Source organism: Typopeltis vanoorti, chromosome 1 (assembly GCF_054136105.1).
Source record: "Typopeltis vanoorti isolate ZY-2024b chromosome 1, IOZ_Tvanoo_1.0, whole genome shotgun sequence".
Classification (NCBI taxonomy): domain Eukaryota; kingdom Metazoa; phylum Arthropoda; class Arachnida; order Uropygi; family Thelyphonidae; genus Typopeltis; species Typopeltis vanoorti.
Window position 1 is genome coordinate 88,893,863 of NC_143549.1, and position 16,904 is coordinate 88,910,766.

Sequence of the window (16,904 nt, forward strand, 5' to 3'; positions counted from 1 at the left end):
TGCTGCAGTTGTGGAACCACAAAGTTCTGTAGCATATTGGCATACCTGTTAGCATTGACGGAACAAGTCATTGGTCCATTTTGGCGATTTTCCTCATAAAAGTATGGACCGATGATAAAAGATGCCATAAATCCGCACCACACTTGACTTTGGTCGATGCGGATTAGTTGCAGCCCAAATGCGACAGTTGCGTGTGTTAATATCGCCGTTCAAATAAAAGTGCGCTTCATCAATCCATAAAATCTGCCACGGCCATGCATTATTCACTTCCATGCGCGATAAGAATCTCACAGATAAGTCGATTCGTGTGGTCGCATCACCAGGGCGCAATTCTTGAACATGACTGATTTTATAGGGATAAAACTTCAACATCTGATGTAGGATTTCCACACCGTTGTGTATGCGATATCCGTTTGCCGGGATATTGCTCGTGCACTGCTGGTACCCTGCACATTCGTCATCTCCTGTTCCACAATAGCAGTTGCAACTTGTTGAACAAGTTGCTGATTGATTGGTTTGCGTCCCCTGCCTACCTGCACTGCTAGAGCTCCGGTAGTTTCAAATCGCCAAATCAGTTTTCGTAAGTTTGTTACGCTAATCGGTCCTTTTCGTATATTTTTCATACGCCGAAAATAACGAAGAAAAGCACTGGCATTATTGTTCCGCTGATAATAGAGTTTGACTAACAAAGCACGCTCACGTAAGGTAAGAAGCATCGAAAAGCAGTTCATCTACGAATGATAAGAAATCTCACAGGCTTTCCTTTTATTGTATGATCGCTCACAAGAAAAGCGATAATGCAAATTAATGCATTTTACTCGGTAAACAGAGCCAAAATTTCCCCTGTTGGCGACTTTTGGTACCTTTTTTTCGTTAAATCGAATCCCCATGTTCCACTGTATATGTCTACCGAATATTGGTGTGTTTCGTCCAATACATTACTCGCTAGAGGGCTCTGAACACTTGACGTTCTTTTATAATCACCCGGTATATATTACTTGAATACATGAGTTTTAGAGTGTAGGATAGTCTTGAAGTAAGAGAATGATGCTAGCGTATTACAAGGCGTAGTAAATATATTTTAAATTATTATTAGCTACTTGCTTACGATTTAATGAGATAAAAATCGAAACATACAAGCACTGAATTAGTCATCTTCAAGGGTCAAATATGTTTACCGATTCACAGCTCATGAGTCTAATTATTAAGTTTAAAACATTCGTATGATTCATATTTCGTACAAGTTAAACGCCGCAATATTATTACGAAACAGTTTTCTATAATAAGGTTTATAATAATCAATACTATAAAACTTCCATGAAATCACAAGCCTCATCGTGGGAGGTCCAGTCTAAATGGCACAAAATCGACTGTAAATTTTCCCAATATTTTTTGTCTTTTGTAAAATCTTCCCTGCATCCATTCGGTAAATAATTCTCAACAATTTATATGTATCAGTCATATCACTCTTCCTTCTATCCAATTTCTCGTTCGGATTTCTTTTGCTTATCCAAAGTTTCTTTATGCTCTCATAATCCAGTGTTCTCACTATGACTAATCTTTCTGGTTTTCAACTTTTGCGATGTATTTCCTAAACTCCAACCATCACTCTAGGATTCCTCTTCCCGCTTCACTTCCTTCATTATAATCTAACCCAGTGTTTCTCAAAGTGGAGTACGCGTATCCCCTGGGGGATACGTGGCAATTTTCGGCTATGCATAATTAAAGGAGTCATATTTTTCAACAAACAGTGCAATTAGAGACAAGCGGGATAAAAACGGCACTAACTAATGAATCACATCCCCTCTCCAACAGATATATAGACCAAGCAAAACCATATGTTGCCGGTGTAACATATGGTTTTGCTTGACACCACCCCCGTCGTTAACGTGTTAAAACTAAGAAATATGTAGTGAATGTGTTTCAGATATTATGGAATTCGGTTGAAAGGAATTAGCATTTCAACTCAACTGTTGAAATGCTAATTTGTCTTTGGTTCACGCGATCTTTTGTTAATACCGCACCAATCATATGCAGTTCTTCGCTGCTCTACGTATCTCAAGTCTTGTAAATTACTGGTAATTTTTGCTTGAAATAATGGGAAAGAAGATGACGCTATTTGGGTAGATGACTTTGACGATGCACACAAAGAAACTGTTCTCGATGCCAAAAGTAGTGATAGCGAGTAGCAGCTTCTTGGTAAGTCGCACCATTTTCAGTTTTTTTTTCTGAAAATCCCGGCACATATCTCGCAACACGATTTTTTAGCTTTAATTTTGGGAAAAAAGTTAGGACATTACTTTTTTTTTAGCTTTCAAATTCTTACGTATGGATCATTGGTTAAAGATTGGATTAATAAAACCCCCAAAAGAGAGCAATATAGCAAATCCAAGTAGCTGTAAGCAACAAGAAAACGTTGATATTGCATCTCGATCAAATGAACTTGATATGAGTGTCGTCTGACATCTCTAGAGAACCAACTAGGAAGAGGATGAAAACTCTTCGTAAGTAAGATATGAATTACTTGAAATGTGGATTTTCATGGACGGGAAATGAAGAGGAACCGAGTCCAAATTTTAGAATACACAGCCTTCCATATGTAGACACCAAAGTTTAATTCCTTATACCTTCACTCATTCGGGCCCTCCCCTTTACAAACTTACCTGAAGAGCAAGTGCATCAGTATCATTCCTAATAACCTTATCGAAATTTGCATCATCCGAAAAACAAAATATTTTCCTGCAAACTGTTTACAAACTTCTGACATAAAAGCTGAATAGAAACCATCCCAGACTGAGGCAGCTGTCAGAAAATAAACTGAAAATCCAGTCCCCTAACTTGATATCCAAACCCACTCATCGCAATAAATTGTCAACTAGTTATACGGAAAACTGTCAAAGTCTCGCAGAAAAGAACCTAGAAAGAGCGCTATATATGCATTTCATTCCCCTCATCATCAACTCTTATTGCTTTATTATAAAATCTGACCAGATTACTAAAACAAGACCGCCCCCCCTTAACATATTTGACTTACAATAAAGACCCCATCGTCATCTAGCCTCATTCTGCACATAAGAGTTCTTATTAACTTTTTCAAAATCTTAACCACTACAAGAAGAAATGAAAACTAGGCTATAGTTAATGCTTCCATTTTACCACCACCCTTATACAACGGCACTTATCGCCATTCCTCGGAGACTCTTCAGCGAACAACTAGGTCGATAGATAGCACAGCCAATTCCATCAAAAACACTCAGCTAGAGAAATTTTGTTCCGCCCCATTGCCTTGTTGATATTCCGAATTTTCAGTATTCCATTCACTTCCAATCTCACGTCCTTCTATGAATAAAATCTGTTTCTCCAGAATGGCGTTCTCTGATAACAACAATTCCGCAATTAGTTCCACTACGTAAGCTGCACCAGCGTCTCCCGACTATCTGTTCCATCCAGCAATATCTTTCATCCAAAATCATTTATTCTCCAATAATCCATGAAGAATCCAGTCTCTTTGGATCGCGGTGCTAATCTCCTCTCACATAATACTATAACTAAAGAAATGTAGGGCTTCAACAATACTTAAATCAATGAAGAAATCCATTCATCTAACCCACGAAAAAAAAAGAAAAAAAAAACGAGGAATATGACAGGAAAAGAAACATTAGTTATTGCAAAAGTAGTTAAAAAAAAAAAGAGAGAGAGAGAGACATTTTAAGTCAGCCGTAATCCTGGATCAATATTTCAAAAGATTTAAAATGTATATGCTCACCATTGACAAAGATGTGGAAATAATTTATTTTCTAAGTTTGTCAACGTGAATAGATCTCTCGACCCCTGTATAAAGATGTTAAAACGCACACACCCTGATCACCGAAATCAACTTGACATTGATTCCCCAACGAATAAAGTCAACGACTTTGCTTCCTCTCTTCCCCCTCCGATCCCCCCCCTTTACCATTGAGGTTTTACTGGTTTAACAGTCTTCTCTATAAATAGTCCTTCCCTATTTTAAGAGAAAGCCGCTTTTTGTGCGCAACTATGCCAGTCCAACAGGGAGGAGAATTCGCTCACCACGACATTGCATTCACAGCATCTCATTACGGACACTAGCCTCAGGTGGGAAAGAAAAAGCCATATCTTTCGTCTTTGCTGTACGATTAATTCCACCCCATGTGTACAACGTTCTATAAATTATCTCACACACTGAAAAGTTATGGGTACAGTTAATTACATGATGTGTAAAAAGCGCATACACATATTCATTTTTTTTTTTCTCCTTTGGAATATGACGAAATCCATCGCTGAGAAGAGTTATAGAGATATAAATATAGCTCTTAAAAAAATAACGAAGCCCACAATAGTAAAATACAAAATGCTATGAAAAATGACAAAATGAATTATGTTATCCTAACATAATTTCAAAAATATGTCAAAGCTAATTTGGAGAGTGTCGGGTTCTCCATATTAAATATTTACGTATGCTAGCAATCAGACTCCATTAGAAACAGTGGATAAAAAAAAAATATATTGTTTTGACCCATTAAGATATGATGGGGTTAGAGTACTCTGAAAACTAATAACAGATCACCGTAGAATAAATAAGACGCGAATCCCGTGCTAATGAATAATAAAAACCAAGATAGAAGGAAAACGTATTGGGATTATTGATTAACTGCAAAACAAACTGGTTCTAATGCGATTTACATATACACTTTGTTTAATTTTAAATCTGTTTTTCATCTAAAGTCGTGCATAGATTTCAGAATGTGGCTTCTTTGGCGATTAAAATTGAGTTTAAGTCTTCCTTTCATTTTTTTTTTTTTTTTAAATAATTTTCTCTGAACTGTTCCTTTGCTCTTTTGAATATGCAGTGGCATATTCAAAAAAAGACTTCTGCGGAAGTGTAACTTAGCAACAGAAACACAGTATTGTCGATACTGATTGAGAAATTTCCAGATTTGGTGGATCATTGGGCTTTTAAAAGTCTGGACTTAGTTGCAAGTGAACTTTATTTATTATCTGGTAATCATTTCTGATTTTATTCAAAATTAGTCGTTTTTCAGTGTGTGCTTTTTATGTATATATAAAGTTCCACTTTATAATAATTCCGTTTCTTGCTAATTCAATACGAACTAAAATTTTATGGAAAAACACGGAGCAACAACTTGTGGATTGCCTGTCTTGAAAATAATTACTACCCCCTCCCCAACCTTCAAAACAACAACAAAAGACATTTATCTTATCGAACTTCCCACCTTTCGCCGCTTATTGGCTTTTGGTCAGGAAATAAATAAGGGAGACGTTCTTTCTGAATTCCCCTAGCAATTGCTACAAATAGCATCACATGACCTGACCGCTTTTGTTGTTTGTGTCCAAGGTAATAATCTGTTTTCAAGTTTAGAACTTGCGGATGTCGAATACTGGATTATACACTGAATAGTCATTTTATTAGAAATATCCACTTAATAGTAGGTAACCGCGAGCCACCAGGGAATGAACTAAACAAGGTTTCTTTCAAATAGCTAATAAGTATCCTGTCCCATGTGGAAATGGTCAATTTCAGCATATTTACTCCCAGCTAATGTGCTGAAATTAGGTCCTTGATGACAAACATTTCATTCCACAACATTCCAAAGATGCCCAATAGGAGTGAGAGCCTGTGATTGGGAGAGTCTATTAAGTTACCATCATGTTCTTGTAACCATCCTAGATGACACCTGATGACCTGCGATATGATGCATAATCCTGTTCAAGGTATTCGACAACGTTTAGGAAGGATGCATCATTTACTGATTGTTCTTCTAATGGTAGTTAAGAGTCCTAAGGAGTACTAAGAAAAATATGTCATGGTTCAACACCTTGCACTGTTGTGACGAAGCGTGAAGGGTCCGTGTATTGTTTTCGACATATGCCTTTGTCTTTCCACCGTATGAAATGGCAAGATCCAGGATTCATAATTTTTTCGCTCCTCTAGTGTCCAAAGGTGATGTTTCACTCACTTAGTCATAGTTGCTTGTTTTTACTGGGACAGGTGGGTACTCTTAGAGTTTCTGGTTGTGCGAAGAATTGTGGCTCATTTTTCCACCAGATGTTTTATGTTTATTATCACACTATTTTCGATATACCCGAAATATACTGGTTTCGGGTACATTCCCAGTCATCAAGGTTACGACTTCTCCGATTATGACACACGTGAACGCAAGTTGCTGTCTACGTAAGTAGATGCCTACCATGTTGCGAACTGGTCGAATTCGTAAACATCTTAACGTGTGTTTGTTTAGATGAATTGCAGTTAATTCGATCGATTTCTGTCAAATTTGGTAATCAGTAGTTTCCTACATTGATCAAAGTTCCCTTAAAGTTTTGTAATTGTACGTAACAGGCAGAAAGCAAAATGCCAGAAGGCATATCCATAGCTGCATCGTCCGATTTCAACCATCTTTTCATGGTTTACCATTCGCTTTATAATCCTAAAATCATCCCATATTAAAAAAAAAAAAGTACTCGGATGTAGAAGATTGACAGCAATTGTAATACGGCTCCTTCGTCGAAATTGTTTTAAATTGTTGGGAAAGCAAATGTATCTGAATTTTCACGAACACAACAACAATAATGCCAGCTAAGTAATCACGGCCAACTAAATTACAGCCAACCTACTACTTTCTTTGGCTCACTTTTTTAAAAAGATATATTTCTAAGATAAAGTTATCTTTTTAAAGGATTAAACTTTACGCATCCTATAAATCATACTTAGTTATGGCTAACCTATGCAATTTACGATTATCTCATTTTCGTGACATCATCATAACACTACTATAAATATAAATATGCGCTTTCATAATAGGAAAGATAACAATCTGAGTGGCTCCACCTATGTCTAATAGCATTCAATTAAAATCACTTGTACCACTGTATACAGCTACAGCCTGTGCTACGCATCCTCGGCTGAAGTGCTCTTGATGATGCTCGACGTTTAAAACTATCAAACATGTGCCAAAAGAGAAAAATGCAGGAACAAAAGGCGAGCTCAATTTCAAGCTTCTCTACATTTTAAACAAACAAACAAAAAAGTTAATGTGAAGTTCTTTCTGAAGCACATTTCTGATTTATGGAAATTAATATCGCTGATTATGACAAATTAATTTTTAGGGTTAATGAGTTCAGCATAGACAGAATAAGCAAGTCTTATGGATCTACGAATAGTAATCCCTTGTCGAGAATTTAGCTAAACGCAGTAATATACAGAAGATTTCAGTTAGTCGCATAAGAGTATCTTAATGCTAGCATTTCAAGTTATCGGATCATAATAAATCAGCTGGAAACTAATATTCAGTCAACAACATTCGCAAATATGTGATACTAATTTAGAGAAATGTGCTCGATTAGTGCAAGGAATGTTTTCTGTTTTTTTTTTGTTTTGTTACCAGTTTTGATTAAGTAATCTTTTTGCTAAGTTTTCATAGTTCTTGATAGTTAAAGACAAAACGTAGGGTAGAAAAAACAAATGTTCACGACACAGTTTGACTGCGTGGTACAAGATGTTCCTAATATATCCAATTCTCCACTATCTCGACATTACTATCCTGCACTCCATAAAGATCAGCACTTTTTTTTTTGTTTCATTTAAGATAAAAAATTTAGTTGTTGATGAAATGGCCGATGAATGTAAGAGTGGTTTGGTGGATGTGCAAACGTTAAAACTATTCAAAGTATACACACACACACACACCATACGATAACAAATTCAAGCCACGCCTACTTTGACACCTGAGCACTTAAAAGTTAAAAAGAGCACTAACGCTGAAGTTTCTTCTTCCCCTCCCTTTTTTTCCTCGCGATTCATGCAAGTAAGGAGTCCACAAGTGTCAGCAACCACTCACTGCCTCCCCCATCACCCCAAAACGCTCTGCAACCTTCATCACTTAAACTGCCACCTACCGGGAATTTTAAATTGAAAATTTCTGCCCGAAAGCTAAATTTACAAGTGAAGTTTCGAAGGGGCGTGTGGGATCAGACTGAAACTTCAAAGCTCCGACAGTAAGTACCAGTTAGAGGAAGTATGAGTGATGTGAAGAGCTGTTTTCTTCCACATATACACACTTGGGGGTGTAGTCGCACCTGTTTCGGAAGGACGAACAAAATAAAGAGGAATTGAAATGAGTTTTCTTTTTTTTCTTTTTTTCTCCTTTAACACTTTATTCCTGCGCAGGTGCGTTTCAGTCCTGGGGTCAGTCTTTTACGCTACAGGTGGGTAGATAAATTCTGGAAAGAAATACGCGACAGCATACAAACAGAAACATTTAATAACCTGACATATTTTGAGGAAAGCTGAACGAAATCTTTGAATCAGCAAACAAAAATGCTAATTGAATATGGATATATTGTGGGTGTCGATTAAATATTAGGAAATTTAAAATCATGGCATCTAATGATATTTAGTCTTATATAATTGTTGCACGCAGTATTTATCTGAAGTTCATTCTTGCAGTCTCTTCTTTACTGGTTACGGTAACAAAGTGATATATCAGCTATCACATCGCATACCACAGACGAATGTAATTCGATGATGAATTGAGTAAATAGTTTACTGCAAGCCTGCCTGGTTGACCGAGTGGTAAGTGTCGCCAACTAACAGGTCGCCGGTTCAAATCCCGTCGTGGGCATGGATGTTTGTGATTGTTTTTAGATAGGAAATTAATTTCATGGCATGGTTTCCTGACTATTTAAAAACTAAACACAAATATAATATATATAGTTAATAAAAATAGAAAAAAAATTCTTAGTCCTCCCAGGGTAGTAATGTACTATAGGATTACAACTTTCGTAAGTGTGAGTCAAAGAATTACAAAGAAAAACCTAATACAGGATTATGTCTCCAGTCAAAAGGCTGCGGGTTCGAATCCCGCCGTGGGCATGGATGTTTGTGATTGTCTGTGAAAATAGTAGTGGTCGTGGTGGACAGTCGATGGCGTTGGTGTAGATGATGCGGTTCGCTGTAGTTAGAAGACTGAGAGATGGAGACTTGGAGAGCAAGTGCTCGGACTCGCTGGAGGTGTCAAGTAATAATAATTCCACCCAAAGTTCATAGACAGAATATTTTTATCTACGATAAGACAAAATGGATAACGTAGCTTCACATACACTGGTGTCCAAAAGCTAAGGACGAACTACATTTTTACCTGTATATGAAAAAATTGTCACGACTACAGCCAGATGTGGACACAAATTTGTTGCCAGCATACTAGTAAATTATATTACAGAAAAAATGCGTTATAAATTTCGTAGACATTAAATTGCAATACGTTTATGGCAAAATTATAAATTTCCTAAGGAAGTAGTCAAGGAATTAATGTACAGTGCTTACAGAAAATATGCAGAGACATTTTAGTATGGAACATGTCCACCCCGAACTGCGATGAAGCACTCACAACGTCCTACCATGCTTAGCACCATGTGATTTAGGAGTTCTTGAGGTAAACTAGCCCACTCCTCCTCCTTCAGAGCAAGGATAAGGCTTTGTTTGTTTTCTAGAGAGGAATTTCGAGCAGCAATGCGTCTCCCTAATAGCTTCCCAAAAGTATTGTATGGAATTGAGATCTGCGGAGCGTGCTGGCCACTCGATTCGATTAATATTCTCAGTATCTCCACTGCTCGTGTACGATGTAGTGTGGCATTGTCGTCCATAAAAATGAATTCTTCGCCTACATCACCACGGAACAAACGAACATGACGTTGAAGAACTTCGTTGCAATATCGTTCACCAGTCAGTCCCTTTTGCCAGACACTTGTAGTTCAGTGCATATATTAGGCATAATGCCTCCCCACACCATAACCCCAGCACAACAGTATCTATTCTCCCTTTCAAGAATATCCTAGTATATATATCTCTTTCACGTTAGATCAAGTGTCGCCTAGAATCGGAGAAAAGATTAAAACACCTCATCTGTAAAGAGTACCTTAGCCCACTGATGTTTCATTTTTATGGGAACACCACCACTAAAAGCGTGTTCTACGTTGAGATGTGGATAAAAGGCCGTAGATTACAGGTCTTTGGGCATATAGGCCTACTTGTCGCAGACGTCTTACCACAGTTTGTCGGGAAATTCGCGTACCTGTGCTTTAATGAAGCCAACTTACAAGCTGACCTGCTGTGTTGTGTCGAATACGTTTTGCTGTTATAACCAAAAAGCTGTCTTCATGCTGCGTGGTACAGCGAGGGCAACTGCTTAACAAAAGTCTGGAACACATTCCATTGGTTTGAAATGCTGCTCAGAGCCTGGATACAACGCTATGTGAGATTCTAAACTCTCTGGCAATATCAGTAATTTTGCTGCCTTCAAGTTTTCCAATAATTCTTCCTCCCACGTGAAAATCATCTAGATGTCTTTGAGATATCTAAGTTTGCAGTCTTTTGCCTTTTATCCTGTTGAGTGGTACCACGTGATCCCTTTGTGCAAGATTCCAAAATTTGAATGTGCATCCGCTTTTTACTCGAAATCCTCAGTGATACAAAATTGCCAGAAGCTGATTCGTCCGAATTTGCGGTTGTAATCTTCAAGAAAGTGTTCGTCCTTCGGTTTTGAACACGAAAGAGCGAGTTCTTTATTAAAAGCATTGTCCAAAACCGTTTATTAACCTCACTTTATTACTATTAATTCTCACTTCATTTTCTGCTTGCATGTCAATGTTATAATGATCCAATCATTCAGTTTGCAACAGCAACGTCTCTGTGAGCAAATAAATAAATTAAAATTTATGCAGGGATAAAATTCTCCGCCGGGAACCTGCAAGGTGTATTCAATTCATTGCTAACAGCAATAAAGAAAATTATATATTATCTAGTAAATATTAATGATTAAAACATTATTATACGGTTATTAGAATAACCGGAAACCGTAGTGTAAAGATGATTTTTGTTGTTGTTGTTTGGTTTAGACTTTGGGATAATTAATTTGTACTACATAAAAAAAAAAGTTAATGATTAGCAGATATGGCAAAGGTTGGACTTGAAATACACACCTGGATAACAGGTTAAGTGATGCGATATAGACTTATAGAAAAATGCAAATACCTCGAGCTTTAAAAATAGGATAGGAAAAAATGTCAATATTTCTTATTCGTATCCCTTCTTAAGTTAAAAAAAAAAAAACTCGTCGTTGAACTTTTGACCCGATTTTTATTCTCCAATTGATGAATGCTCTTTTATTTCTGAACATGCTACAGTTCTTTATGCAATTCCGGCTATTAAACGTTCCTTTAATTACTTTCCAAACGAATGCATGATTAAAAAAAAAACAAAAAAACATCATAATAAAACGATAATAGGATCTCAGCTTTTGCCTATTGAAATCGCTACAATAAGTGCACGTGCCAAACAGCAACAGATCATTTTAACAATTCACTAGTGCACTTAACTATCCAATGGAGCATGCGCTCCCCCCAAGAGTTAAACGGTTAGCATGTGGCAGCACGTCTCACATAACCAGTAGCTAAATCACATATTCCCCCCCCCCTCTCTTTCTTCATATCAAAGTTCACCGCATCACGAGATAGATGCCTAAAGCAAGTCACGAGTATAGAATGACAAAGCAGCTGAAGCTGCACGTTAAGACCAAAACAAAGCAGATACGATTTGCTCAATATGTTTTTGTTATAGGTGACTCTAACCTCCACTAAATACATTAAAAAAAAAAAACAAGTCAATTTTATAGCTAGTTTAGCATGAATTTTGTGTTTACGATGATGCTAAAGTGTTGGAAAGAAGGATTTAGGAAGCATATTTCAAATGGAAAGAAATACCAATTGGAATGATACGCGAGATAGAGTTTGTAAAGAAGATCACTTAAAAATAAACACCCATCAACAGTAGAATACTTTGTATCTTGGCACAAGCATTTATATTCATGATACAATCATAGAAAGAGGAACGGACAACCCAATGTTTTTTTTTTCTTTCTTATTTTCCAGTTATAATTGTAGAATTCAGATACTGTTTCATCACTTAAGTATCGATTAAATGCTGGTCTGAACGCAAGTGCAATAAAATCATCTACTACCTTTTATAAATAGATTCGAAATCACAGAACCTGGTGATTGGAAGCGTGATCCACTAAGGCAAGGCGAGAATTCTTCCTCTTAAAAAAAAAAAATCTTGTGCTAAGACGGTTTCTTATAATGTTGTTTTAATAGCAACAAATACAAGTTTCTCATAACTGGGTAATAATGTCGTTATTTGAATATCTGCTGTCTTTAATGTTCTGTCATTCATAAATATCTTCAGATTAGTCAGGCCGTATTTTACAAGGAGAATTCCAAGTTCAAATCCTGCTTCATTCAGTGAGAACAAAAAGATAAATTAGTAGTCACATAATGATACGAAAAGAACACCGATAATTATTGTAACTACTAATTTATCTTTTTGTTCTCACTGTACAGAATTTGCTTTTATTCAATTCCGTCAATTGAAATGGACCATGGAATATTGAATAAAAGCAAATTCTGTACAACGACAGAAATTCGATTCGCATTACTCTCCATCTTTGTCTGAAGGTTTTTTTTTTTTTTTTTTTCCAAACTACACTACAAAAACATTATGGCGCTGAACACATCATACAAATTTGGTTTCTTTGCGATAGTATTTCACATGTAAACACTAAGCTAGTAATTTTTTTCAGAACAATGGCAAAAAAGTTTAATTTTTATCATATTTATTGTTTGCCTCAGTTGCTGAGTGTGTGGAGATTTGGTACACTTTGATATATAACGGTTGACGCTCATTTTGTTGCGATGAATTAGGATAGCGGGGGGGGGGGGGGAGAGACCATCCAGAATCGAATTCTGTGATTACAATTAGTTAATCTGTACACACAACTACTCTTAACAATAAACGCTGTAATGACCCAGCACGCTCACCTCTATGACCCAATAACTCAGTGGGACCCTATAAGTAAATAGCAATGGTCTGAATACGGCCGAGAGAGAGAGAGAGAAAGAGAATATTATAAAATGCTGGCAAAGCTAAAGCCTCGATTTATTGCACTATCAAGAACGGCGCCTGTCTAAACAGTTTCACACAACATTCGCATTCAAAAAAATAGGTCAGTTATGGGGTGGAGTTTCTTCGTTCATCTTACCGTTACCAAAGTAGAGGCACATTCTCAATAATTAGAAGTGCTTTTAAACACTCATATTGGCAGCAGATGTTGAGGGATCTAGGAGAGTGATTACAGTCTTGTTTTCCTTGTAATCAATCTTCAAGATAGACACACATTCCGTTTAAGACAACATAAACAATACTCACCAGGATTGCAATCTGTAAATAGAAAACATCTAGAAGTATTTACCACCATAAAGTTGATCGTTCGCAGTAAATCTTTTAAGAAGCGATTAACTTAGGGTTTCCAAATTAATATTAAATTAAATCTTCATTGATTTAACAGTAGTTTTAATAATATTATGTTTTCATAATGAATTCAAATAACTTTTCACAGTACCAAATTTCATTGAAATTCGTCAAGCGGTTGAAGCTATTAATCGCAGAAGGGAGATTTTTGATCAAATGTTGAGTTAGTACTACCCAAAATGGCTAGAAGTAACCCAAATAAGTTAGATCAGTATTTTACATAGCTAAGAATCGTTTTTCACCCAGTAGAAATTTTGAAGCCGATCATGTACATCAGCGCATGTATGTAGTTGCTTTTTGATTACTCATTTAAAATTTCAGTAATTTGATATTACAAATCGACTTATTACATCTGAGAACGGTTTAGGCAACGAATCCAGACTAAGCAAGCGTTTCTAAGTGTATGTGTGAGCATGCTGTTCAACTTGAATAAATAAGAGCTACATATTCCTGTTTCAATTTATTTTTTGTCGTTTTTTTTTTTAATCTTTTTATCGTTTATTTCTTCTATCGATAGTTTAAATGACATATTTGAATTTTTATTTTTCTGAACACCAATATATATTTTTTCCTCCCAATGTTTCGGACTGCAGAAAATTCTTTGGGAAACGCCGAGTTGAACAACAACGCTTCCCCTTGATCCAAAGACAGCACCTAATGTATCATCTATGATTTTGATGCGGTTATTTACAGCAAAGGAGCGATGTCTTTCATAAAACGTCTTCGCTTTCATCTTTTCCTTCAGAAATTTTCAAATGCTGATTAATAAGAAGTATTGAATAATCTGGTATAAAAATATCTTGTATCATTTTTTTTTCCCCCTCCTGAAAACCTAGCATTTTTTTTAACAAAATTTCTTGAGCTTCCTCTAAAAGTTGTTTCAACAGACAATATCGCACGTGTTTCTGCGCTATTAATTAATATTTTGCGAACTGTCTAAATGGCATGTTATACCAAGGATATGTTTCCATAAGTGATCACGCAGTATCTGAATACACTCATCTTTAAGGTAGAAAAAATTTTTAATTTTGTTAAGGTAGAAAAAATGTTAACGTTTTTCACCAAACACTCACTTCAGATTTAAACCCTATTTCGATTTTTTTTCCCCCATCCTTTTCTTGTGCTGTAGAAAAATATTAATCGAGGGATGCAGTGTGACAGACTAAATGTTAAAATGCAAACACTGATTTCCTTTAATATCACGGCTTCTGTATTGATAAAGCCTCTGCTGTGGCTTCATGAAGAACATTTTTTGTAAAAAAGATAACATTTGAAAAAAGAAGGCGATACCTCAAGAAGTATTGTGCTCTTGTTCATTAATCCGGTGCAAGTGTGTGTTTTTCCGTATAATGTTGGTCGTTTTTTTTTTAAGAAATTTTGTGAAATGAGGTGTCGAGTTGCGTTGCGACACACGTGTGGTGACTCGTACTTGTTTCCACCATCGATCAGCCTTTTTTTAATTTGTTTATTTACTTTAAATTACGTGCAGAACATTTATTATAAATAAATAATTTTTGAGAATGGAGGACCAAACATTGAAAAAAAAAAACACTTAACACTTTACTTCAGAATAATGTAATAAAGAAACTCCACATTGAAGAAAGTCAACATGCAAACTACGGATTTCTGAGGAAAAGTGGTCACATGATTTTATTGTTAGCATTTGCTAACAATGAAATCATGCATAGGTAGACAGACGACCAACACAAAGTAGAATTAACTAAAGTATGTCATTAAATATATTAAGTAAAATATTCAATAAACTATATTAAATTGAGTACGTTAATTAAAATAATACTATATTAGTTTTTGTTTTTTTTTATGAGAGAGAGTTACGTTAAACATGAAGGAGCTGCTCTGGATGGTAATAACCGAGCAAAGCTTTTCTTGAAACATGTATTAATTTGAAATAAAGTAATCAGTTATACCAGTACATATTTTGGTGATGAAACATTAACTGTTTAATCATGTTAAAGAAAACTTGATATTACTGCAACACTTATTTTACTAATAATTTAGTACACATTAACATTCGCGTTGTGACACAATTTATCAAGTATCACCTAACACCCTACCCTCTACAGACACGAGGAAGAAAAAAAAAAAAGCATGCCACTTCCCACGTGTTCCGGTGAAATCAACTGCATCTACAGGGTGGAGCAAATGACTCAAGAGAAGGCTTTTCGTTTACCTTCCTGGGTTTAACAGCTACCAGTTTTTTTTTTTTTTTCCCTCCCGTTATAAGGGATCGTCTAGAGTCTAGACAGCAGAAGAGAAAGCGATGAATAGTGGGAAGAAGAGATTTTTAACACAAGGTGTCGTTCCTTTGTTATATAATATACTTCATTGGTGATCACGTGATTTTCTACGAGCATATACAGCTTTAACTTTATTTTAACCGTAAACGTACGTGCACAGGGACTTAAATGAATACATTATTCTGTTTATTCTAGCAGAAGATGCTACCAGAACTACCATTGTACAATAAAACCAATTATACAGTAAACGCTAGATTTCCAAAGTTAGTATTGTATTTGTAAATAAAGACCGGTTTCGCCTATCTAATTCTTCTATAAGCTGACAACAATAATACTGAAACAGTTGAGAATTATTAGAAAGCGTTTATATCGTTATCTATCGACATAAAATAAATGCAACATATTTAATATTTATTCATAATAATCATCATTTGTTCATAAATCGTTTGCGTAGTTCAAGATCTTTACTTAATAAGACTACTGACATCATGACATGTATTGCTATCATAATCTGTCGTTCAAATTCACAACTCCTGAACCAAGGAACAAAAACTCAAAACAGCCGTATTTAGAATTTACTCCAGTTCCGGTTGGCAGGTTGCGCGTGCCTCGTTATAATACTTAAGATGGACACCAGTCGGCCATTAACGTTGACTAGGTAAAATGCGCATCACCTCAAAAACACTCGACTGGTACCCAAGCCTAGTTGGTATCTACTAATCGAGTCCGATGATTCACACAACACCTCGGGGAATAAAAAAATGCGGGTGGGCAAACCTGTGCTGATTCCTATCGCGAGCAGGTACGAGAAAGAGACGCTCTATCGCTAACCAAAAAATTATGGCCTGCTTTCGTTCGCCAGAGGGCTTCTTTTTTTTTTTTTTTCGTTGAGATTACCCTCTCTTTTCGATCGGCTGCGATTCATTACGTATTACTGTCTGGCCAAGACACGATTGAACTGTTAAAACGTTGGCAAGAGTTCAGACCGAAGATGGAAATCGGTGCTTCCATCCTTAGAATGTTAGAGGAGAATTAAAAACGGTTTCCGATATAAAGAAGAGATTTGTGTGGGTAGGATATTGAAGGAGAAACGAAACAACAAACTCGTGTACAACTGTTAGAACTTTAAGAAATGTACGATTCATTCAGAAACTATTTTGCTTTTTCACATATTTATGGTAATTTAAAATCAAATTTTCGCGTTGGCATTATTAAATGTCATTTTTCCGAGAGTGAGAAGAAACCGT

The 16,904-nt window shown here is 36.1% G+C and overlaps 1 protein-coding gene across 4 annotated transcripts in view; it reads right to left on the reverse strand.

Moving 5' to 3' along the window:
* The window catches only part of LOC150110187 (puratrophin-1-like), an 877,727-nt gene that overhangs the window by 508,183 nt on the left and 352,640 nt on the right, over positions 1-16,904 (reverse strand). The gene's annotated exons all lie outside the window — the stretch shown is intronic.